Consider the following 25239-nt stretch of genomic DNA (forward strand, 5'->3'; position numbering starts at 1 on the left):
ACCATCTTGTTAAGGTACTGTGACCTCCACGTCTCTTTCATGGGGCATTAAAACCATCTTATTAAACCACTCTGACCTCCACGTTTATTCCAAGGGGCATTAAAACGGTCTTGTTAAGCTACTGTGACCTCCACGTGTCTTCCAAGGGGCATTAAAACCATTTTGTTAAGGTACTGTGACCTCCACGTCTCTTCCAAGGGGCTCTAAAACCATCTTGTTAAACCACTCTGACCTGCACGTCTCTTCCAAGTGGCATTAAAACCGTCTTGTTAAGCTACTGTGACCTCCACGTCTCTACCAAGAGGCATTAAAACCGTCTTGTTAAACCACTCTGAACTCCACGTCTCTTCCAATGGGCATTAAAACCGTCTTGTTAAGCTACTGTGACCTCCACGTCTCTTCCAAGGGGCATGAAAACCGTTTTGTTAAGCTTCTGTGACCTCCACGTCTCTTCCAAGGGGCTCTAAAACCATCTTGTTAAACCACTCTGAACTATACGTCTCTTCCAAGGGGCATTAAAACCGTCTTGTTAAACCACTCTGACCTCGACGTCTCTTCCAAGGGGCATTAAAACTGTCTGGGTAAGCTTCTGTGACCTCCACGTCTCTTCCAAGGGGCATTAAAACTGTCTTGTTAAACCACTCTGACCTGCACGTCTCTTCCAAGGGGCATTAAAACTGTCTTGTTAAACCACTCTGAACTACACGTCTCTTCCAAGGGGCATAAAAACCGTCTTGTTAAACCACTCTGACCTCCACGTCTCTTCCAAGGGGCATTAAAACCGTCTTGTTAAACCACTCTGACCTCCACGTCTCTTCCAAAGGGCATTAAAACTGTCTTGTTAAGCTACTGTGACCTCCACGTCTCTTCCAAGGGGCATTAAAATCGTCTTGTTAAACCACTTTGACCTCAACGTCTCTTCCAAAGGGCATTAAAACTGTCTTGTTAAGCTACTGTGATGTCCACGTCTCTTCCAAGGGGCATTAAAACTGTCTTGTTAAACCACTCTGACCTCCACGTCTCTTCCAAGGGGCATTAAAACCATATTGCTAAGCTACTGTGATCTCCACGTCTCTACCAAGAGGCATTAAAACCGTCTTGTTAAACCACTCTGCACTCCACGTCTCTTCCAAGGGGCATTAAAACCGTCTTGTTAAGCTACTGTGACCTCCACGTCTCTTCCAAGGGGCATTAAAGCCGTTTTGCTAAGCTTCTGTGACCTCCACGCCTCTTCCAAGGGGCTCTAAAACCATCTTGTTAAACCACTCTGACCTCCACGTCTCTTCCAAGGGGCATAAAAACCGTCTTCTTAAACCACTCTGAACTACACGTCTCTTCCAAGGGGCATAAACACCGTCTTGTTAAACCACTCTGACCTCCACGTCTCTTCCAAGGGGCATTAAAACCGTCTTGTTAAACCACTCTGACCTCCACGTCTCTTCCAAAGGGCATTAAAACTGTCTTGTTAAGCTACTGTGACCTCCACGTCTCTTCCAAGGGGCATTAAAATCATCTTGTTAAACCACTCTGACCTCCACGTCTCTTCCAAAAGGCATTAAAACTGTCTTGTTAAGCTACTGTGACATCCACGTCTCTTCCAAGGGGCATTAAAACTGTCTTGTTAAACCACTCTGAAATACACGTCTCTTCCAAGTCGCATTAAAACCGTCTTATTAAACCACTCTGACCTACACAACTCTTCCAAGGGGCATAAAAACCGTCTAGTTAAACTACTGTGACGTCCACGTCTCTTCCAAGGGGCATTAAAATCGTCTTGTTAAACCACTCTGACCTCCACTTCTCTTCCAAGCGGCATAAAAACTGTCTTGTTAAGCCACTGTGACGTCCACGTCTCTTCCAAGGGGCATTAAAACTGTCTTAGTAAACCACTCTGACCTCCACGTCTCTTCCAAGGGGCATTACAACCGTATTGTTAAACCACTCTGACCTCCACGTCTCATCCAAGTGGCATTAAAACCGTCTCATTAAACCACTCTGATCTCCACGTCTCTTCCAAGGGGCATTAAAACCGTCTTGTTAAACCACTCTGAAATCCACGTCTCTTCCAAGTGGCATTAAAACCGTCTTATTAAACCACTCTGACCTCCACGTCTCTTCCAAGGGGCATTAAAACCATCTTGTTAAGCTACTTTGACTTCCACGTCTCTTCGAAAGGGCATTAAAACCATCTTATTAAGCTACTGTGACCTCCACGTCTCTTCCAAGGGGCATTAAAACCATCTTGTTAAACCACTCTAACCTCCACGTCTCTTCCAAGGGGCATTAAAACTGTCTTGTTAAACCATTCTGATCTCCACGTCTCTTCCAAGGGGCATTAAAACCGTCTTGTTTAGCTACTGAGACCTCCACGTCTCTTCCAAGGGGCATTAAAACCGTTTTGTTAAGCTACTGTGACCTCCACGTCTCTTCCAAGGGGCATTAAAACCATCTTGTTAAACCACTCTGAACTCCACGTGTCTTCCAAGGGGCATTAAAACCGTCTTGTTAAACCACTCTGAACTCCACGTCTCTTCCAAGGGGCATTAAAACCGTTTTCTTAAACCACTCTGACCTCCACGTCTCTTCCAAGGGGCATTAAAACCGTCTTGTTAAGCTACAGTGACCTCCACGTCTCTTCCAAGGGGCATTAAAACCCTATGTTTAAACCACTCTGACCTCCACGTCTCTTCCAAGGGGCATTAAAACCATCTTGTTAAGCTACTGTGACGTCCACGTCTCTTCCAAGGGGCATTAAAAGTGTCTTGTTCAACCACTCTGACCTTCACGTCTCTTCCAAGGGGCATTAAAACCGTCTTGTTAAACTACTCTGACCTCCACGTCTCTTCCAAGGGGCTTTAAAACCCTCTTGTTAAACTACTGTGACCTCCACGTCTCTTCCAAGGGGCATTAAAACCATCTTGTAAAGCTACTGTGACCTCCACGTCTCTTCCAAGGGGCATTAAAAGTGTCTTGTTCAACCACTCTGACCTTCACGTCTCTTCCAAGGGGCATTAAAACCGTCTTGTTAAACCACTCTGACCTCCACGTCTCTTCCAAGGGGCTTTAAAACCCTCTTGTTAAACTACTGTGACCTCCACGTCTCTTCCAAGGGGCATTAAAACCATCTTGTAAAGCTACTGTGACCTCCACGTCTCTTCCAAGGGGCATTAAAACCATCTTGTTAAGCTACTGTGACCTCCACATCTCTTCCATGGGGCATTAAAACCATCTTGTTAAGCCACTCTGACCTCCATGTCTCTTCCAAGGGGCATAAAAACCGTCTTGTTAAGCTACTGTGACCTCCACGTCTCTTCCAAGAGGCATTAAAACCGTCTTGTTAAACCACTCTGAACTCCACGTCTCTTCCAAGGGGCATTAAAACCGTCTTGTTAAGCTACTGTAACCTCCACGTCTCTTCCAAGGGACCTTAAAACCGTTTTGTTAAGCTTCTGTGACCTCCACGTCTCTTCCAAGGGGCTCTAAACCCATCTTGTTAAACCACTCTGACCTCCACGTCTCTTCCAAGGGGCATTAAAACCGTCTTGTTAAACCACTCTGAACTACACATCTCTTCCAAGGGGCATTAAAACCGTCTTCTTAAACCACTCTGACCTCCACGTCTCTTCCAAGGGGCTTTAAAACCGTCTTGTTAAGCTATTGTGACCTCCACGTCTCTTACAAGGGGCATTAAAACTATCTTGTTAAGCTACTGTGACCTCCACGTCTCTTTCATGGGGCATTAAAACCATCTTGTTAAACCACTCTGACCTCCATGTCTCTTCCAAGGGGCATTAAAACCGTCTTGTTAAGCTACTGTGACCTCCACGTCTCCACCAAGAGGCATTAAAACCGTCTTGTTAAACCACTCTGAACTCCACGTCTCTTCCAAGGGGCATTAATACCGTTTTGTTAAGCTACTGTGACCTCAACGTCTCTTCCAACCGGCATTAAAACCCTCTTGTTAAACCACTCTGACCTCCACGTCTCTTCCAAGGGGCATTAAAACCATCTTGCTAAACCACTCTGACCTCCACGTCTCTTCCAAGGGGCATTAAAACCATCTTGTTATGCTACTGTGACCTCCACGTCTCTTCCAAGGAGCATTAAAACCATCTTGTTAAACCACTCTGAACTCCACTTCTCTTTCAAGGGGCATTAAAACCGTCTTGTTAATCTACTGTGACCCCCACGACTATTCCAAGGGGCATTAAAACCATCTAGTTAAGCTACTGTGACCTCCATGTCTCTTCCAAGGGGCATTAAAACCATCTTGTTAAGCTACTGTGACTTCCAAGTCTCTTCCAAGGGGCATTAAAACGGTCTTGTTAAACCACTGTGACCTCCACGTCTCTTCCAAGGGGCATTAAAACGGTCTTGTTAAGCTACTGTGACCTCCACGTTTCTTCCCAGGGGCATTAAAACTGTCTTTCTAAGCTACTGTGACCTCCATGTCTCTTCCAAGGGTCATTAGAACTGTCTTGTTAAACCACTCTGAACTACACATCTCTTCCAAGGGGCATAAAAACCGTCTTGTTAAACCACTCGGACCTCCACGTCTCTTCCAAGGGGCATTAAAACCGTCTTGTTAAACCACTCTGAACTCCACGTCTCTGCCAAGGGGCATTAAAACCGTCTTGTTAAGCTACTGTGACCTCCACGTCTCTTCCAAGGGGCATTAAAACCGTTTTGTTAAGCTACTGTGACCTCCACGTCTCTTTCAAGGGGCTCTAAAATCATCTTGTTAAACCACTCTGACGTCCATGTCTCTTACAAGGTGCATTAAAACCGTCTTGTTAAACCACTCTGAAATACACGTTTCTTCCAAGGGGCATTAAAACCGTCTTGTTAAACCACTCTGACCTCCACGTCTCTTCCAAGGGGCATTAAAACTGTCTTGGTAAGCTACTGTGACCTCCAAGTCTCTTCCAAGGGGCATTAAAACTGTCTTGTTAAACCACTCTGAAATAAACGTCGCTTCCAAGGGGCATAAAATCCGTCTTGTTAAACCACTCTGAACTCCACGTCTCTTCCAAGGGGCATTAAAACTGTCTAGTTAAGCCACTGTGACCTCCACGTCTCTTCCAAGGGGCATTAAAATCATCTTTTTAAACCACTCTGACCTCCACGTATCTTCCAAGGGGCATTAAAACTGTCTTATTAAGCTACTGTGACGTCCACGTCTCTTCCAAGGGGCATTAAAACTGTCTTGTTAAACCACTCTGACCTCCACGTCTTTTCCAAGGGGCATTAAAACCGTATTGTTAAACCACTCTCACCTCCACGTCTCTTCCAAGTGGCATTAAAACCGTCTTATTAAACCACTCTGACCTCCATATCTCTTCCAAGGGGCATTAAAACCATCTCATTAAGCTACTTTGACCTCCACGTCTCTTCCAAGGGGCATTACAACCGTCTTGTTAAGCTACTGTGACGTCCACGTCTCTTCCAAGGGGCATTAAAATCGTCTTGTTAAACCACTCTGACCTCCATGTCTCTTCCAAGGGCCATTAAAAACGTCTTGTTAAGCTACTGTGACGTCCACGTCTCTTCCAAGGGGCATTAAAACTGTCTTATTAAACCACTCTGACCTCCACGTCTCTTCCAAGGGGCATTAAAACAGATTTGTTAAACCACTCTGACCTCCACGTCTCTTCCAAGTGGCATTAAAACCATATCATTAAACCACTCTGACCTCCACGTCTCTTCCAAGGGGCATTAAAACCGTTTTATTAAACCACTCTGGCCTCCAAGTCTCTTTCAAGGGGCATTAAAACCATCTTGTTAAGCTACTTTGACTTCCCCCTCTCTTCCAAGGGGCATTAAAACCGTCTTGTTAAGCTACTGTGACCTCCACTTCTCTTCCATGGGGCATTAAAACCATCTTGTTAAACCACTCTGACCTCCACGTTTCTTCCAAGGGGCATTAAAACGGTCTTGTTAAGCTACTGTGACCTCCACGTGTCTTCTAAGGGGCATTAAAACCATTTTGTTAAGCTACTGTGACCTCCACGTCTCTTCCAAGGGGCTCTAAAACCATTTTGTTAAACCACTCTGACCTGCACGTCTCTTCCAAGGGGCATTAAAACCGTCTTGTTAAGCTACTGTGACCTCCACGTCTCTACCAAGAGGCATTAAAACCGTCTTGTTAAACCACTCTGAACTCCACGTCTCTTCCAAGGGGCATTAAAACCGTCTTGTTAAGCTACTGTGACCTCCACGTCTCTTCCAAGGAGCATTAAAACCATCTTGTTAAACCACTCTGAACTCCACTTCTCTTTCAAGGGGCATTAAAACCGTCTTGTTAATCTACTGTGACCCCCACGACTATTCCAAGGGGCATTAAAACCATCTAGTTAAGCTACTGTGACCTCCATGTCTCTTCCAAGGGGCATTAAAAGCATCTTGTTAAGCTACTGTGACTTCCAAGTCTCTTCCAAGGGGCATTAAAACGGTCTTGTTAAACCACTGTGACCTCCACGTCTCTTCCAAGGGGCATTAAAACGGTCTTGTTAAGCTACTGTGACCTCCACGATTCTTCCCAGGGGCATTAAAACTGTCTTTCTAAGCTACTGTGACCTCCATGTCTCTTCCAAGGGTCATTAGAACTGTCTTGTTAAACCACTCTGAACTACACGTCTCTTCCAAGGGGCATAAAAACCGTCTTGTTAAACCACTCTGACCTCCACGTCTCTTCCAAGGGGCATTAAAACCGTCTTGTTAAACCACTCTGAACTCCACGTCTCTGCCAAGGGGCATTAAAACCGTCTTGTTAAGCTACTGTGACCTCCACGTCTCTTCCAAGGGGCATTAAAAGTGTCTTGTTCAACCACTCTGACCTTCACGTCTCTTCCAAGGGGCATTAAAACCGTCTTGTTAAACTACTCTGACCTCCACGTCTCTTCCAAGGGGCTTTAAAACCCTCTTGTTAAACTACTGTGACCTCCACGTCTCTTCCAAGGGGCATTAAAACCATCTTGTAAAGCTACTGTGACCTCCACGTCTCTTCCAAGGGGCATTAAAAGTGTCTTGTTCAACCACTCTGATCTTCACGTCTCTTCCAAGGGGCATTAAAACCGTCTTGTTAAACCACTCTGACCTCCACGTCTCTTCCAAGGGGCTTTAAAACCCTCTTGTTAAACTACTGTGACCTCCACGTCTCTTCCAAGGGGCATTAAAACCATCTTGTAAAGCTACTGTGACCTCCACGTCTCTTCCAAGGGGCATTAAAACCATCTTGTTAAGCTACTGTGACCTCCACATCTCTTCCATGGGGCATTAAAACCATCTTGTTAAGCCACTCTGACCTCCATGTCTCTTCCAAGGGGCATAAAAACCGTCTTGTTAAGCTACTGTGACCTCCACGTCTCTTCCAAGAGGCATTAAAACCGTCTTGTTAAACCACTTTGAACTCCACGTCTCTTCCAAGGGGCATTAAAACCGTCTTGTTAAGCTACTGTAACCTCCACGTCTCTTCCAAGGGACCTTAAAACCGTTTTGTTAAGCTTCTGTGACCTCCACGTCTCTTCCAAGGGGCTCTAAACCCATCTTGTTAAACCACTCTGACCTCCACGTCTCTTCCAAGGGGCATTAAAACCGTCTTGTTAAACCACTCTGAACTACACATCTCTTCCAAGGGGCATTAAAACCGTCTTCTTAAACCACTCTGACCTCCACGTCTCTTCCAAGGGGCTTTAAAACCGTCTTGTTAAGCTATTGTGACCTCCACGTCTCTTCCAAGGGGCATTAAAACTATCTTGTTAAGCTACTGTGACCTCCACGTCTCTTTCATGGGGCATTAAAACCATCTTGTTAAACCACTCTGACCTCCATGTCTCTTCCAAGGGGCATTAAAACCGTCTTGTTAAGCTACTGTGACCTCCACGTCTCCACCAAGAGGCATTAAAACCGTCTTGTTAAACCACTCTGAACTCCACGTCTCTTCCAAGGGGCATTAATACCGTTTTGTTAAGCTACTGTGACCTCAACGTCTCTTCCAACCAGCATTAAAACCCTCTTGTTAAACCACTCTGACCTCCACGTCTCTTCCAAGGGGCATTAAAACCATCTTGCTAAACCACTCTGCCCTCCACGTCTCTTCCAAGGGGCATTAAAACCATCTTGTTATACTACTGTGACCTCCACGTCTCTTCCAAGGAGCATTAAAACCATCTTGTTAAACCACTCTGAACTCCACTTCTCTTTCAAGGGGCATTAAAACCGTCTTGTTAATCTACTGTGACCCCCACGACTATTCCAAGGGGCATTAAAACCATCTAGTTAAGCTACTGTGACCTCCATGTCTCTTCCAAGGGGCATTAAAACCATCTTGTTAAGCTACTGTGACTTCCAAGTCTCTTCCAAGGGGCATTAAAACGGTCTTGTTAAACCACTGTGACCTCCACGTCTCTTCCAAGGGGCATTAAAACGGTCATGTTAAGCTACTGTGACCTCCACGTTTCTTCCCAGGGGCATTAAAACTGTCTTTCTAAGCTACTGTGACCTCCATGTCTCTTCCAAGGGTCATTAGAACTGTCTTGTTAAACCACTCTGAACTACACATCTCTTCCAAGGGGCATAAAAACCGTCTTGTTAAACCACTCGGACCTCCACGTCTCTTCCAAGGGGCATTAAAACCGTCTTGTTAAACCACTCTGAACTCCACGTCTCTGCCAAGGGGCATTAAAACCGTCTTGTTAAGCTACTGTGACCTCCACGTCTCTTCCAAGGGGCATTAAAACCGTTTTGTTAAGCTACTGTGACCTCCACGTCTCTTTCAAGGGGCTCTAAAATCATCTTGTTAAACCACTCTGACCTCCATGTCTCTTACAAGGGGCATTAAAACCGTCTTGTTAAACCACTCTGAAATACACGTTTCTTCCAAGGGGCATTAAAACCGTCTTGTTAAACCACTCTGACCTCCACGTCTCTTCCAAGGGGCATTAAAACTGTCTTGGTAAGCTACTGTGACCTCCAAGTCTCTTCCAAGGGGCATTAAAACTGTCTTGTTAAACCACTCTGAAATAAACGTCGCTTCCAAGGGGCATAAAATCTGTCTTGTTAAACCACTCTGAACTCCACGTCTCTTCCAAGGGGCATTAAAACTGTCTAGTTAAGCCACTGTGACCTCCACGTCTCTTCCAAGGGGCATTAAAATCATCTTTTTAAACCACTCTGACCTCCACGTATCTTCCAAGGGGCATTAAAACTGTCTTATTAAGCTACTGTGACATCCACGTCTCTTCCAAGGGGCATTAAAACTGTCTTGTTAAACCACTCTGACCTGCACGTCTCTTCCAAGGGGCATTAAAACCGTATTGTTAAACCACTCTCACCTCCACTTCTCTTCCAAGTGGCATTAAAACCGTCTTATTAAACCACTCTGACCTCCATATCTCTTCCAAGGGGCATTAAAACCATCTCATTAAGCTACTTTGACCTCCACGTCTCTTCCAAGGGGCATTACAACCGTCTTGTTAAGCTACTGTGACGTCCACGTCTCTTCCAAGGGGCATTAAAATCGTCTTGTTAAACCACTCTGACCTCCATGTCTCTTCCAAGGGCCATTAAAAACGTCTTGTTAAGCTACTGTGACGTCCACGTCTCTTCCAAGGGGCATTAAAACTGTCTTATTAAACCACTCTGACCTCCACGTCTCTTCCAAGGGGCATTAAAACAGACTTGTTAAACCACTCTGACCTCCACGTCTCTTCCAAGTGGCATTAAAACCATATCATTAAACCACTCTGACCTCCACGTCTCTTCCAAGGGGCATTAAAACCGTTTTATTAAACCACTCTGGCCTCCAAGTCTCTTCCAAGGGGCATTAAAACCATCTTGTTAAGCTACTTTTACTTCCCCCTCTCTTCCAAGGGGCATTAAAACCGTCTTGTTAAGCTACTGTGACCTCCACTTCTCTTCCATGGGGCATTAAAACCATCTTGTTAAACCACTCTGACCTCCACGTTTCTTCCAAGGGGCATTAAAACGGTCTTGTTAAGCTACTGTGACCTCCACGTGTCTTCTAAGGGGCATTAAAACCATTTTGTTAAGCTACTGTGACCTCCACGTCTCTTCCAAGGGGCTCTAAAACCATTTTGTTAAACCACTCTGACCTGCACGTCTCTTCCAAGGGGCATTAAAACCGTCTTGTTAAGCTACTGTGACCTCCACGTCTCTACCAAGAGGCATTAAAACCGTCTTGTTAAACCACTCTGAACTCCACGTCTCTTCCAAGGGGCATTAAAACCGTCTTGTTAAGCTACTGTGACCTCCACGTCTCTTCCAAGGAGCATTAAAACCATCTTGTTAAACCACTCTGAACTCCACTTCTCTTTCAAGGGGCATTAAAACCGTCTTGTTAATCTACTGTGACCCCCACGACTATTCCAAGGGGCATTAAAACCATCTAGTTAAGCTACTGTGACCTCCATGTCTCTTCCAAGGGGCATTAAAAGCATCTTGTTAAGCTACTGTGACTTCCAAGTCTCTTCCAAGGGGCATTAAAACGGTCTTGTTAAACCACTGTGACCCCCACGTCTCTTCCCAGGGGCATTAAAACGGTCTTGTTAAGCTACTGTGACCTCCACGATTCTTCCCAGGGGCATTAAAACTGTCTTTCTAAGCTACTGTGACCTCCATGTCTCTTCCAAGGGTCATTAGAACTGTCTTGTTAAACCACTCTGAACTACACGTCTCTTCCAAGGGGCATAAAAACCGTCTTGTTAAACCACTCTGACCTCCACGTCTCTTCCAAGGGGCATTAAAACCGTCTTGTTAAACCACTCTGAACTCCACGTCTCTGCCAAGGGGCATTAAAACCGTCTTGTTAAGCTACTGTGACCTCCACGTCTCTTCCAAGGGGCATTAAAACCGTTTTGTTAAGCTACTGTGACCTCCACGTCTCTTTCAAGGGGCTCTAAAATCATCTTGTTAAACCACTCTGACCTTCATGTCTCTTACAAGGGGCATTAAAACCGTCTTGTTAAACCACTCTGAACTACACGTCTCTTCCAAGGGGCATTAAAACCGTCTTGTTAAACCACTCTGACCTCCACGTCTCTTCCAAGGGGCATTAAAACTGTCTTGGTAAGCTACTGTGACCTCCAAGTCTCTTCCAAGGGGCATTAAAACTGTCTTGTTAAACCACTCTGAAATAAACGTCTCTTCCAAGGGGCATTAAAACCGTCTTGTTAAGCTACTGTGACCTCCACGTCTCTTCCAAGGGGCATTAAAACCGTATGGTTAAACCACTCTGACCTCCACGTCTCTTCCAAGGGGCATTAAAACCATCTTGTTAAGCTACTGTGACGTCCACGTCTCTTCCAAGGGGCATTAAAAGTGTTTTGTTCAACCACTCTGACCTTCACGTCTCTTCCAAGGGGCATTAAAACCGTCTTGTTAAACCACTCTGACCTCCACGTCTCTTCCAAGGGGCTTTAAAACCCTCTTGTTAAACTACTGTGACCTCCACGTCTCTTCCAAGGGGCATTAAAACCATCTTGTAAAGCTACTGTGACCTCCACGTCTCTTCCAAGGGGCATTAAAACCATCTTGTTAAGCTACTGTGACCTCCACATCTCTTCCATGGGGCATTAAAACCATCTTGTTAAGCCACTCTGACCTCCATGTCTCTTCCAAGGGGCATAAAAACCGTCTTGTTAAGCTACTGTGACCTCCACGTCTCTTCCAAGAGGCATTAAAACCGTCTTGTTAAACCACTCTGAACTCCACGTCTCTTCAAAGGGGCATTAAAACCGTCTTGTTAAGCTACTGTAACCTCCACGTCTCTTCCAAGGGACCTTAAAACCGTTTTGTTAAACTTCTGTGACCTCCACGTCTCTTCCAAGGGGCTCTAAACCCATCTTGTTAAACCACTCTGACCTCCACGTCTCTTCCAAGGGGCATTAAAACCGTCTTGTTAAACCACTCTGAACTACACATCTCTTCCAAGGGGCATTAAAACCGTCTTCTTAAACCACTCTGACCTCCACGTCTCTTCCAAGGGGCTTTAAAACCGTCTTGTTAAGCTATTGTGACCTCCACGTCTCTTCCAATGGGCATTAAAACTATCTTGTTAAGCTACTGTGACCTCCACGTCTCTTTCATGGGGCATTAAAACCATCTTGTTAAACCACTCTGACCTCCATGTCTCTTCCAAGGGGCATTAAAACCGTCTTGTTAAGCTACTGTGACCTCCACGTCTCCACCAAGAGGCATTAAAACCGTCTTGTTAAACCACTCTGAACTCCACGTCTCTTCCAAGGGGCATTAATACCGTTTTGTTAAGCTACTGTGACCTCAACGTCTCTTCCAACCAGCATTAAAACCCTCTTGTTAAACCACTCTGACCTCCACGTCTCTTCCAAGGGGCATTAAAACCATCTTGCTAAACCACTCTGCCCTCCACGTCTCTTCCAAGGGGCATTAAAACCATCTTGTTATACTACTGTGACCTCCACGTCTCTTCCAAGGAGCATTAAAACCATCTTGTTAAACCACTCTGAACTCCACTTCTCTTTCAAGGGGCATTAAAACCGTCTTGTTAATCTACTGTGACCCCCACGACTATTCCAAGGGGCATTAAAACCATCTAGTTAAGCTACTGTGACCTCCATGTCTCTTCCAAGGGGCATTAAAACCATCTTGTTAAGCTACTGTGACTTCCAAGTCTCTTCCAAGGGGCATTAAAACGGTCTTGTTAAACCACTGTGACCTCCACGTCTCTTCCAAGGGGCATTAAAACGGTCATGTTAAGCTACTGTGACCTCCACGTTTCTTCCCAGGGGCATTAAAACTGTCTTTCTAAGCTACTGTGACCTCCATGTCTCTTCCAAGGGTCATTAGAACTGTCTTGTTAAACCACACATCTCTTCCAAGGGGCATAAAAACCGTCTTGTTAAACCACTCGGACCTCCACGTCTCTTCCAAGGGGCATTAAAACCGTCTTGTTAAACCACTCTGAACTCCACGTCTCTGCCAAGGGGCATTAAAACCGTCTTGTTAAGCTACTGTGACCTCCACGTCTCTTCCAAGGGGCATTAAAACCGTTTTGTTAAGCTACTGTGACCTCCACGTCTCTTTCAAGGGGCTCTAAAATCATCTTGTTAAACCACTCTGACCTCCATGTCTCTTACAAGGGGCATTAAAACCGTCTTGTTAAACCACTCTGAACTACACGTCTCTTCCAAGGGGCATTAAAACCGTCTTGTTAAACCACTCTGACCTCCACGTCTCTTCCAAGGGGCATTAAAACTGTCTTGGTAAGCTACTGTGACCTCCAAGTCTCTTCCAAGGGGCATTAAAACTGTCTTGTTAAACCACTCTGAAATAAACGTCTCTTCCAAGGGGCATAAAAACCGTCTTGTTAAACCACTCTGAACTCCACGTCTCTTCCAAGGGGCATTAAAACTGTCTAGTTAAGCCACTGTGACCTCCACGTCTCTTCCAAGGGGCATTAAAATCATCTTTTTAAACCACTCTGACCTCCACGTCTCTTCCAAGGGGCATTAAAACTGTCTTATTAAGCTACTGTGACATCCACGTCTCTTCCAAGGGGCCTTAAAACTGTCTTGTTATACCACTCTGACCTCCACGTCTCTTCCAAGGGGCATTAAAACCGTATTGTTAAACCACTCTCACCTCCACGTCTCTTCCAAGTGGCATTAAAACCGTCTTATTAAACCACTCTGACCTCCATGTCTCTTCCTAGGGGCATTAAAACCATCTCATTAAGCTACTTTGATCTCCACGTCTCTTCCAAGGGGCATTACAACCGTCTTGTTAAGCTACTGTGACGTCCACGTCTCTTCCAAGGGGCATTAAAATCGTCTTGTTAAACCACTCTGACCTCCATGTCTCTTCCAAGGGCCATTAAAAACGTCTTGTTAAGCTACTGTGACGTCCACGTCTCTTCCAAGGGGCATTAAAACTGTCTTATTAAACCACTCTGACCTCCACATCTCTTCCAAGGGGCATTAAAACAGACTTGTTAAACCACTCTGACCTCCACGTCTCTTCCAAGTGGCATTAAAACCATATCATTAAACCACTCTGACCTCCACGTCTCTTCCAAGGGGCATTAAAACCGTTTTATTAAACCACTCTGGCCTCCAAGTCTCTTCCAAGGGGCATTAAAACCATCTTGTTAAGCTACTTTGACTTCCACTTCTCTTCCAAGGGGCATTAAAACCGTCTTGTTAAGCTACTGTGACCTCCACTTCTCTTCCATGGGGCATTAAAACCATCTTGTTAAACCACTCTGACCTCCACGTTTCTTCCAAGGGGCATTAAAACGGTCTTGTTAAGCTACTGTGACCTCCACGTGTCTTCTAAGGGGCATTAAAACCATTTTGTTAAGCTACTGTGACCTGCACGTCTCTTCCAAGGGGCATTAAAACCGTCTTGTTAAACCACTCTGAACTCCACGTCTCTTCCAAGGGGCATTAAAACGGTATTGTTAAGCTACTGTGACCTCCACGTCTCTTCCAAGGGGCTCTAAAACCATTTTGTTAAACCACTCTGACCTGCACGTCTCTTCCAAGGGGCATTAAAACCGTCTTGTTAAACCACTCTGAACTCCACGTCTCTTCCAAGGGGCATTAAAACCGTCTTGTTAAGCTACTGTGACCTCCACGTCTCTTCCAAGGAGCATTAAAACCATCTTGTTAAACCACTCTGAACTCCACTTCTCTTTCAAGGGGCATTAAAACCGTCTTGTTAATCTACTGTGCCCCCCACGACTATTCCAAGGGGCATTAAAACCATCTAGTTAAGCTACTGTGACCTCCATGTCTCTTCCAAGGGGCATTAAAACCATCTTGTTAAGCTACTGTGACTTCCAAGTCTCTTCCAAGGGGCATTAAAACGGTCTTGTTAAACCACTGTGACCTCCACGTCTCTTCCAAGCGGCATTAAAACGGTCTTGTTAAGCTACTGTGACCTCCACGTTTCTTCCCAGGGGCATTAAAACTGTCTTTCTAAGCTACTGTGACCTCCATGTCTCTTCCAAGGGTCATTAGAACTGTCTTGATAAACCACTCTGAACTACACGTCTCTTCCAAGGGGCATAAAAACCGTCTTGTTAAACCACTCTGACCTCCACGTCTCTTCCAAGGGGCATTAAAACCGTCTTGTTAAACCACTCTGAACTCCACGTCTCTGCCAAGGGGCATTAAAACCGTCTTGTTAAGCTACTGTGACCTCCACGTCTCTTCCAAGGGGGATTAAAACCGTTTTGTTAAGCTCCTTTGACCTCCACGTCTCTTTCAAGGGGCTCTAAAATCATCTTGTTAAACCACTCTGACCTCCATGTCTCTTACAAGGGGCATTAAAACCATCTTGTTAAACCACTCTGAACTACACGTCTCTTCCAAGGGGCATTAAAACCGTCTTGTTAAACCACTCTGACCTCCACGTCTCTTCCAAGGGGCATTAAAACTGTCTTGGTAAGCTACTGTGACCTCCAAGTCTCTTCCAAGGGGCATTAAAACTGTCTTGTTAAACCACTCTGAAATAAACGTCTCTTCCAAGGGGCATAAAAACCGTCTTGTTAAACCACTCTGAACTCCACGTCTCTTCCAAGGGGCATTAAAACTGTCTAGTTAAGCCACTGTGACCTCCACGTCTCTTCCAAGGGGCATTAAAATCATCTTTTTAAACCACTCTGACCTCCACGTCTCTTCCAAGGGGCATTAAAACTGTCTTATTAAGCTACTGTGACGTCCACGTCTCTTCCAAGGGGCATTAAAACTGTCTTGTTAAACCACTCTGACCTCCACGTCTCTTCCAAGGGGCATTAAAACCGTATTGTTAAACCACTCTCACCTCCACGTCTCTTCCAAGTGGCATTAAAACTGTCTTATTAAACCACTCTGACCTCCATGTCTCTTCCTAGGGGCATTAAAACCATCTCATTAAGCTACTTTGAACTCCACATCTCTTCCAAGGGGCATTACAACCGTCTTGTTATGCTACTGTGACGTCCACGTCTCTTCCAAGGGGCATTAAAATCGTCTTGTTAAACCACTCTGACCTCCACGTCTCTTCCAAGGGCGATTAAAAACGTCTTGTTAAGCTACTGTGACGTCCACGTCTCTTCCAAGGGGCATTAAAACTGTCTTATTAAACCACTCTGACCTCCACGTCTCTTCCAAGGGGCATTAAAACAGACTTGTTAAACCACTCTGACCTCCACGTCTCTTCCAAGTGGCATTAAAACCATATCATTAAACCACTCTGACCTCCACGTCTCTTCCAAGGGGCATTAAAACCGTTTTATTAAACCACTCTGGCCTCCAAGTCTCTTCCAAGGGGCTTTAAAACCATCTTGTTAAGCTACTTTGACTTCCACGTCTCTTCCAAGGTGCATTAAAACCGTCTTGTTAAGCTACTGTGACCTCCACTTCTCTTCCATGGGGCATTAAAACCATCTTGTTAAACCACTCTGACCTCCACGTTTCTTCCAAGGGGCATTAAAACGGTCTTGTTAAGCTACTGTGACCTCCACGTGTCTTCTAAGGGGCATTAAAACCATTTTGTTAAGCTACTGTGACCTCCACGTCTCTTCCAAGGGGCTCTAAAACCATTTTGTTAAACCACTCTGACCTGCACGTCTCTTCCAAGGGGCATTAAAACCGTCTTGTTAAGCTACTGTGACCTCCACGTCTCTACCAAGAGGCATTAAAACCGTCTTGTTAAACCACTCTGAACTCCACGTCTCTTCCAAGGGGCATTAAAAACGTCTTGTTAAGCTACTGTGACCTCCACGTCTCTTCCAAGGGGCATTAAAACCGTTTTGTTAAGCTTCTGTGACCTCCACGTCTCTTCCAAGGGGCTCTAAAACCATCTTGTTAAACCACTCTGACCTCCACGTCTCTTCCAAGGGGCATAAAAACCGTCTCCTTAAACCACTCTGAACTATACGTCTCTTCCAAGGGGCATTAAAACCGTCTTGTTAAACCACTCTGACCTCGACGTCTCTTCCAAGGGGCATTAAAACTGAATGGGTAAGCTACTGTGACCTCCGCGTCTCTTCCAAGGGGCATTAAAACTGTCTTGTTAAACCACTCTGAACTACACGTCTCTTCCAAGGGGCATAAAAACCATCTTGTTAAACCACTCTGACCTCCACGTCTCTTCCAAGGGGCATTAAAACCGTCTTGTTAAACCACTCTGACCTCCACGTCTCTTCCAAGGGGCATTAAAACCGTCTTGTTAAACCACTCTGACCTCCACGTCTCTTCCAAAGGGCATTAAAACTGTCTTGTTAGGCTACTGTGACCTCCACGTCTCTTCCAAGGGGCATTAAAATCGTCTTGTTAAACCACTCTGACCTCCACGTCTCTTCCAAAGGGCATTAAAACTGTCTTGTTAAGCTTCTGTGACGTCCACGTCTCTTCCAAGGGGCATTAAAACTGTCTTGTTAAACCACTCTGACCTCCACGTCTCTTCCAAGGGGCATTAAAACCGTCTTATTAAACCACTCTGACCTCCACGTCTCTTCCAAGGGGCATTAAAACCATCTTGTTAAGCTAGTTTGACCTCCACATCTCTTCCAAGGGGCATTAAAACCAGCTAGTTAAGCTACTGTGATGTCCACGTCTCTTCCAAGGGGCATTAAAATCGTCTTGTTAAACCACTCTGACCTCCACGTCTCTTCCAAGCGGCATAAAAACCGTCTTGTTAAGGTACTGTGACGTCCACGTCTCTTCCAAGGGGCATTAAAACTGTCTTGTTAAACCACTCTGACCTCCACGTCTCTTACAAGGGGCATTACAACCGTCTTGTTAAACCACTCTGACCTCCACGTCTCTTCCAAGTGGCATTAAAACCGTCTCATTAAACCACTCTGACCTCCACGTCTCTTCCAAGGGGCATTAAAACCGTCTTGTTAAACCGCTCTGAACTCCACGTCTCTTCCAAGTGGCATTAAAACCGTCTTATTAAACCACTCTGACCTCCACGTCTCTTCCAAGGGGCATTAAAACCATCTTGCTATGCTACTTTGACTTCCACGTCTCTTCCAAGGGGCATTAAAAGCATCTTGTTAAGCTACTGTGACCAACACGTCTCTTCCAAGGGGCATTAAAACCATTTTGTAAAGCTACAGTGACCTCCACGTCTCTTCCAAGGGGCATTAAAACCATCTTATTAAGCTACTGTGACCTCCACGTCTCTTCCAAGGGGCATTAAAACCATCTTGTTAAACCACTCTAACCTCCACGTCTCTTCCAAGGGGCATTAAAACTGTCTATTTAAACCATTCTGATCTCCACGTCTCTTCCAAGGGGCATTAAAACTGTCTTGTTAAGCTACTGAGACCTCCACGTCTCTTCCAAGGGGCATTAAAACCGTTTTGTTAAGCTACTGTGACCTCCACGTCTCTTCCAAGGGGTTCTAAAACCATCTTTTTAAACCACTCTGACCTCCACGTCTCTTCCAAGGGGCATTAAAACCGTCTTGTTAAACCACTCTGAACTCCATGTCTCTTCCAAGGGGTTCTAAAACCATCTTGTTAAACCACTCTGACCTCCACGTCTCTTCCAAGGGGCATTAAAACCATCTTGTTAAACCACTCTGAACTCCACGTCTCTTCCAAGGGGCATTAAAACCGTCTTGTTAAACCACTCTGAACTCCACGTCTCTGCCAAGGGGCATTAAAACCATCTTGTTAAGCTACTGTGACCTCCACGTCTCTTCCAAGGGGCATTAAAACCGTTTTGTTAAGCTACTGTGACCTCCACGTCTCTTCCAAGGGGCTCTAAAATCATCTTGTTAAACCACTCTGACCTGCACGTCTCTTACAAGGGGCATTAAAACCGTCTTGTTAAACCACTCTGAACTACACGTCTCTTCCAAGGGGCATTAAAACCATCTTGTTAAACCACTCTGACCTCCACGTCTCTTCCAAGGGGCATTAAATCTGTCTTGGTAAGCTACTGTGACCTCCACGTCTCTTCCAAGGGGCATTAAAATCGTCTTGTTAAACCACTCTGACCTCCACGTCTCTTCCAAGGCGCATTAAAACCATCTTGTTAAGCTACTGTGACGTCCACGTCTCTTCCAAGGGGCATTAAAACTGTCTTGTTAAACCACTCTGACCTCCACGTCTCTTCCAAGGTGCATTAAAACAGACTTGTTAAACCACTCTGACCTCCACGTCTCTTCCAAGTGGCATTAAAACCATATCATTAAACCACTCTGACCTCCACGTCTCTTCCAAGGGGCATTAAAACCGTTTTATTAAACCACTCTGGCCTCCAAGTCTCTTCCAAGGGGCATTAAAACCATCTTATTAAGCTACTGTGACCTCCACGTCTCTTCCAAGGGGCATTAAAACCATCTTGTAAAGCTACAGTGACCTCCACGTCTCTTCCAAGGGGCATTATAACCATCTTATTAAGCTACTGTGACCTCCAAGTCTCTTCCAAGGGGCATTAAAACCATTTTGTTAAACCACTCTGACCTCCACGTCTCTTCCAAGGGGCATTAAAACTGTCTATTTAAACCATTCTGATCTCCACGTCTCTTCCAAGTGGCATTAAAACCGTCTTGTTAAGCTACTGAGACCTCCACGTCTCTTCCAAGGGGCATTAAAACCGTTTTGTTAAGCTACTGTGACCTCCACGTCTCTTCCAAGGGGTTCTAAAACCATCTTGTTAAACCACTCTGACCTCCACGTCTCTTCCAAGGGGCATTAAAACCGTCTTGTTAAACCACTCTGACCTCCACGTCTCTTCCAAGGGGCATTAAAACCGTCTTATTAAGCTACTGTGACCTCCACGTCTCTTCCAAGGGGCATTAAAACCGTATGGTTAAATCACTCTGACCTCCACGTCTCTTCCAAGGGGCATTAAAACCATCTTGTTAAGCTACTGTGACGTCCACGTCTCTTCCAAGGGGCATTAAAAGTGTCTTGTTAAACCACTCTGACCTTCACTTCTCTTCCAAGGGGCATTAAAACCGTCTTGTTAAACCCCTCTGACCTCCACGTCTCTTCCAAGGGGCTTTAAAACCGTCTTGTTAAACTATTGTGACCTCCACGTCTCTTCCAAGGGGCATTAAAACCATCTTGTAAAGCTACTGTGACCTCCACGTCTCTTCCAAGGGGCATTAAAACCATCTTGTTAAGCTACTGTGACCTCCACGTCTCTTACAAGGGGCATTAAAACCATCTTGTTAAGCCACTCTGACCTCCATGTCTCTTCCAAGCGACATAAAAACCGTCTTGTTAAGCTACTGTGACCTCCACGTCTCTTCCAAGAGGCATTAAAACCGTCTTGTTAAACCACTCTGAACTCCATGTCTCTTCCAAGGGGCATTAAAACCGTTTTGTTAAGCTACTGTAACCTCCAACTCTCTTCCAAGGGACCTTAAAACCATTTTGTTAAGCTTCTGTGACCTCCACATCTCTTCCATGGGGCTCTAAACACATCTTGTTAAACCACTCTGACCTCCACGTCTCTTCTAAGGGGCATTAAAACAGTCTTGTTAAACCACTCTGAACTACACATATCTTCCAAGGGGCATTAAAACCGTCATGTTAAACCACTCTGACCCCCACGTCTCTTCCAAGGGGCATTAAACCATCTTGATAAGCTACCGTGACCTCCACGTCTCTTCCAAGGGGCAATAAAACCATCTTGTAAAGCTACAGTGACCTCCACGTCTCTTCCAAGGGGCATTAAAACCATCTTATTAAGCTACTGTGACCTCCACGTCCCTTACAAGGGGCATTAAAACCATCTTGTTAAACCACTCTAACCTCCACGTCTCTTCCAAGGGGCATTAAAACTGTCTTGTTAAACCATTCTGATCTCCACGTCTCTTCCAAGGGGCATTAAAACCGTCTTGTTAAGCTACTGAGACCTCCACGTCTCTTCCAAGGGGCATTAAAACCGTTTTGTTAAGCTACTGTGACCTCCACGTCTCTTCCAAGGGGCATTAAAACCGTCTTGTTAAACCACTCTGAACTCCACGTCTCTTCCAAGGGGCATTATAACCGTCTTGATAAACCACTCTGACCTCCACGTCTCTTCCAAGGGGCATTAAAACCGTCTTGCTAAGCTACTGTGACCTCTGCGTCTCTTCCAAGGGGCATTAAAACTGTATGGTTAAACCACTCTGACCTCCACGTCTCTTCCAAGGGGCATTAAAACCATCTTGTTAAGCTACTGTGACGTCCACGTCTCTTCCAAGGGGCATTAAATGTGTCTTGTTAAACCACTCTGACCTTCACGTCTCTTCCAAGGGGCATTAAAACCATCTTGTTAAACCACTCTGACCTCCACGTCTCTTCCAAGGGGCTTTAAAACCGTCTTGTTAAACTACTGTGACCTCCACGTCTCTTCCAAGGGGCATTAAAACCATCTTGTAAAGCTACTGTGACCTCCACGTCTCTTCCAAGGGGCATTAAAACCATCTTGTTAAGCTACTGTGACCTCCACGTCTCTTCCATGGGGCATTAAAACCATCTAGTTAAGCCACTCTGACCTCCATGTCTCTTCCAAGGGGCATAAAAACTGTCTTGTTAAGCTACTGTGACCTCCACGTCTCTTCCAAGAGGCATTAAAACCGTCTTGTTAAACCACTCTGAACTCCACGTCCCTTCCAAGGGGCATTAAAACCGTCGTGTTAAGCTACTGTAACCTCCACGTCTCTTCCAAGGGACCTTAAAACCGTTTTGTTAAGCTTCTGTGACCTCCACGTCTCTTCCAAGGGGCTCTAAACCCATCTTGTTAAACCACTCTGACCTCCACGTCTCTTCCAAGGGGCATTAAAGCTGTCTTGTTAAACCACTCTGACCTTCACGTCTCTTCCAAGGGCATTAAAACCGTCTTGTTAAACCACTCTGACCTGCACGTCTCTTCCAAGGGGCTTTAAAACCGTCTTGTTAAGCTACTGTAACCTCCACGTCTCTTCCAAGGGGCATTAAAAACATCTTGTAGAGCTACTGTGACCTCCACGTCTCTTCCAAGGGGCATTAAAACCATCTTGTTAAGCTACTGTGTCCTCCACGTCTCTTCCATGGGGCATTAAAACCATCTTGTTAAACCACTCTGACCTCCATGTCTCTTCCAAGGGGCATTAAAACCGTCTTGTTAAGCTACTGTGAACTCCACGTCTCTGCCAAAAGGCATTAAAACCGTCTTGTTAAACCACACTGACCTCCACGTCTCTTCCAAGTCGCATTAAAACCGTCTTGTTAAACAACTCTGACCTCCATGTCTCTTCCAAGGGGCATTAAAACCATCTTGTTAAGCTACTTTGACCTCCACATCTCTTCCAAGGGGCAATAAAACCGTCTAGTTAAGCTACTGTGACGTCCACGTCTCTTCCAAGGGGCATTAAAATCGTCTTGTTAAACCACTCTGACCTCCACGTCTCTTCCAAGCGGCATTAAAACCGTCTTGTTAAGCCACTGTGACGTCCACGTCTCTTCCAAGGGGCATTAAAACTGTCTTGTTAAACCACTCTGACCTCCACGTCTCTTCCAAGTGGCAATAAAACCGTCTGATTAAACCACTCTGACTTTCACGTCACTTCCAAGGGGCATTAAAACCGTCTTGTTAAACCACTCTGAACTCCACGTCTCTTCCAAGTGGCATTAAAACCGTCTTGTTAAACCACTCTGAACTCCACGTCTCTTACAAGGGGCATTAAAACCGTCTTGTTAAGCTACTGTGACCTCCACGTCTCTTCCAAGGGGCATTAAAACCGTATGGTTAAAGCACTCTGACCTCCACGTCTCTTCCAAGGGGCATTAAAACCATCTTGTTAAGCTACTGTGACGTCCACGTCTCTTCCAAGGGGCATTAAAAGTGTCTTGTTAAACCACTCTGACCTTCACTTCTCTTCCAAGGGGCATTAAAACCGTCTTGTTAAACCCCTCTGACCTCTACGTCTCTTCCAAGGGGCTTTAAAACTGTCTTGTTAAACTACTGTGACCTCCACGTCTCTTCCAAGGGGCATTAAAACCATCTTGTAAAGCTACTGTGACCTCTACGTCTCTTCCAAGGGGCATTAAAACCATCTTGTTAAGCTACTGTGACCTCCACGTCTCTTACAAGGGGCATTAAAACCATCTTGTTAAGCCACTCTGACCTCCATGTCTCTTCCAAGGGGCATAAAATCCGTCTTGTTAAGCTACTGTGACCTCCACGTCTCTTCCAAGAGGCATTAAAACCGTCTTGTTAACCCACTCTTAACTCCACGTCTCTTCCAAGGGGCATTAAAACCATCTTGTTAAGCTACTGTAACCTCCAAGTCTCTTCCAAGGGACCTTAAAACCATTTTGTTAAGCTACTGTGACCTCCACGTCTCTTCCATGGGGCTCTAAACCCATCTTGTTAAACCACTCTGACCTCCACGTCTCTTCCAACGGGCATTAAAACCGTCTTGTTAAACCACTCTGAACTACACATATCTTCCAAGGTGCATTAAAACCGTCTTGTTAAACCACTCTGACCTCCACGTCTCTTCCAAGGGGCATTAAACCATCTTGTTAAGCTACCGTGACCTCCACGTCCCTTCCAAGGGGCATTAAAACCATCTTGTAAAGCTACAGTGACCTCCACGTCTCTTCCAAGGGGCATTAAAACCATCTTATTAAGCTACTGTGACCTCCACGTCCCTTCCAAGGGGCATTAAAACCATCTTGTTAAACCACTCTAACCTCCACGTCTCTTCCAGGGGGCATTAAAACTGTCTTGTTAAACCATTCTGATCTCCACGTCTCTTCCAAGGGGCATTAAAACCGTCTTGTTAAGCTACTGAGACCTCCACGTCTCTTCCAAGGGTCATTAAAACCGTTTTGTTAAGCTACTGTGACCTCCACGTCTCTTCCAAGGGGTTCTAAAACCATCTTGTTAAGCCACTCTGACCTCCACATCTCTTCCAAGGGGCATTAAACCCGTCTTGTTAAACCACTCTGAACTCCACGTCTCTTCCAAGGGGCATTAAAACCGTCTTGATAAACCACTCTGACCTCCACGTCTCTTCCAAGGGGCATTAAAACCGTCTTGTTAAGCTACTGTGACCTCCACGTCTCTTCCAAGGGGCATTAAAACCGTATGGTTAAACCACTCTGACCTCCACGTCTCTTCCAAGGGGCATTAAAACCATCTTGTTAAGCTACTGTGACCTCCACGTCTCTTCCATGGGGCATTAAAACCATCTTGTTAAGCCACTCTGACCTCCATGTCTCTTCCAAGGGGCATAAAAACTGTCTTGTTGAGCTACTGTGACCTCCACGTCTCTTCCAAGAGGCATTAAAACCGTCTTGTTAAACCACTCTGAACTCCACGTCTCTTCCAAGGGGCATTAAAACCGTCTTGTTAAGCTACTGTAACCTCCACGTCTCTTCCAAGGGACCTTAAAACCATTTTGTTAAGCTTCTGTGACCTCCACGTCTCTTCCAAGGGGCTCTAAATCCATCTTGTTAAACCACTCTGACCTCCACGTCTCTTCCAAGGGGCATTAAAACTGTCTTGTTAAACCACTCTGACCTTCACGTCTCTTCCAAGGGGCATTAAAACCGTCTTGTTAAACCACTCTGACCTCCACGTCTCTTCCAAGGGGCTTTAAAACCGTCTTATTAAGCTACTGTGACATCCACGTCTCTTCCAAGGGGCATTAAAAACATCTTGTAGAGCTACTGTGATCTCCACGTCTCTTCCATGGGGCATTAAAACCATCTTGTTAAACCACTCTGACCTCCATGTCTCTTCCAAGGGGCATTAAAACCGTCTTGTTAAGCTACTGTGACCTCCACGTCTCTACCAAAAGGCATTAAAACCGTCTTGTTAAACCACTCTGACCTCCACGTCTCTTCCAAGTCGCATTAAAACAGTCTTATTAAACCACTCTGACCTCCACATCTCTTCCAAGGGGCATTAAAACCATCTTGTTAAGCTACTTTGACCTCCACATCTCTTCCAAGGGGCATTAAAACCGTCTAGTTAAGCTACTGTGACGTCCACGTCTCTTCCAAGGGCCATTAAAATCGACTTGTTAAACCACTCTGACCTCCACGTCTCTTCCAATCGGCATAAAAACCGTCTTGTGAAGCCACTGTGACGTCCACGTCTCTTCCAAGGGGCATTAAAACTGTCTTGTTAAACCACTCTGACCTCCACGTCTCTTCCAAGGGGCATTACAACCGTATTGTTAAACCACTCTGACCTCCATGTCTCTTCCAAGTGGCATTAAAACCGTCTCATTAAACCACTCTGACCTTCACGT

This window comes from Phyllobates terribilis, unplaced genomic scaffold (genome assembly GCF_046119375.1).
Source record: "Phyllobates terribilis strain yellow unplaced genomic scaffold, ASM4611937v1 Scaffold_10__3_contigs__length_209671492, whole genome shotgun sequence".
In the NCBI taxonomy this organism is placed as follows: domain Eukaryota; kingdom Metazoa; phylum Chordata; class Amphibia; order Anura; family Dendrobatidae; genus Phyllobates; species Phyllobates terribilis.